At 46.5% G+C, this 1,224-nt stretch overlaps 1 non-coding gene across 1 annotated transcript; it reads right to left on the reverse strand.

The window, feature by feature from the left end:
• Positions 1-559: 559 nt before the first annotated feature.
• Positions 560-632, reverse strand: TRNAV-UAC. The gene has a single exon. It is a non-coding gene; the product is annotated as a tRNA-Val (tRNA).
• Positions 633-1,224: the final 592 nt, after the last annotated feature.

The following is a 1,224-nucleotide window of genomic DNA, read 5'->3' on the forward strand; positions in this document are numbered from 1 at the left end:
AAATTCTCTGTTATCACATCTACGTTCCATGCAGTTAGGAAATCAGTTCCATCTGGGACCATATATAGCTTTCCTGACAATTCTACTAAGCTGTAGCACTCCTGTGTGTGACAATCATGCAGTGAGAGTAGACCAATGCTACTTCCAGAATCTCTTGCCCATCTACATCCTATATAAGCAGAGCTCTCAAGCAATTGTCCTGTCCTGATATTTTCTGGATTTGAGCGCAAACTTTTGTATTCCCTGGGCTGCTTAAAGTGGCCTAAACTCAGGAGTTAAATCTTAAAAATGTATTCAAGTACCTTAACTATTAACAACAATGTATCTTATTTGTGTATCACTCGGCTGTAGATCCTCAAATCATCTCTGAATTGGTGCTGACACCGTCCTTCCTTCTGGAGGGGGGCTACTTTTGCTCCCCATGGTCCCTGTGTGTGTTGTAAAGTAGTCAACGCTCCAAGCTCCCTCCCGTGATGAACTATAATCTCAGGTTTAGTTTACTAATTTGTATAAAGATTGAAGTACTTTTTAGTTTAGTGACACTTTAAAAAAAAATCTCTGGTTTCACTGGGGATCGAACCCAGGACCTTCTGCGTGTAAAGCAGACGTGATAACCACTACACTATGAAACCACATATGAGGTGATCTGGCATGGCTCCTGGGTCCCAGGCAGAGCACACTGTCACCATTATGATGTTGCCATCCGAGGTTTATGACATTGTTAGTGTTTTGTACAAACATGTTTGTTTTTATTGGATATTGAACCCAGAACTCTCAGAGCCTACCAGTCAGTTGCATATCCAGGGTTTTGCACATATGGCACATGTCCTGGGCTCCACTTAAAGGGGAGGTGTCGCTCTGTGCTCAGTGCAGTGACCCATGGAGACAGCTGGCTTTTTAGTTTTTCGCACCCCTCTCCCATACAACCAGTCGTCACTGGTTGCCATGAGCTGGGTAGGACGCCAGCCAGAGCAGCCCAGGTTGCTAAGAGCCATGAATATGGACCTCACACATCTCCTCGCCCAGCTTTAGGCAACCTGGGACACTCTGGCCGACGTCCCGCCCAGCTCCTGCCAACCAGTGACATCACTGGTTGGCAGGAGCTGAGCGGGATCCTAGGGGCGCAATTTGTAGTAGATACACCTCTGCTACCAGTAACACAATTTCCATCCTAGGGTGACAGTGCTCGCTCAGTGTACTGTATCCCGAGGACAGGACTGCAGA

Source organism: Nanorana parkeri, unplaced genomic scaffold (genome assembly GCF_000935625.1).
Source record: "Nanorana parkeri isolate BGI_ZX_2015 unplaced genomic scaffold, ASM93562v1 scaffold891, whole genome shotgun sequence".
Taxonomy (NCBI): domain Eukaryota; kingdom Metazoa; phylum Chordata; class Amphibia; order Anura; family Dicroglossidae; genus Nanorana; species Nanorana parkeri.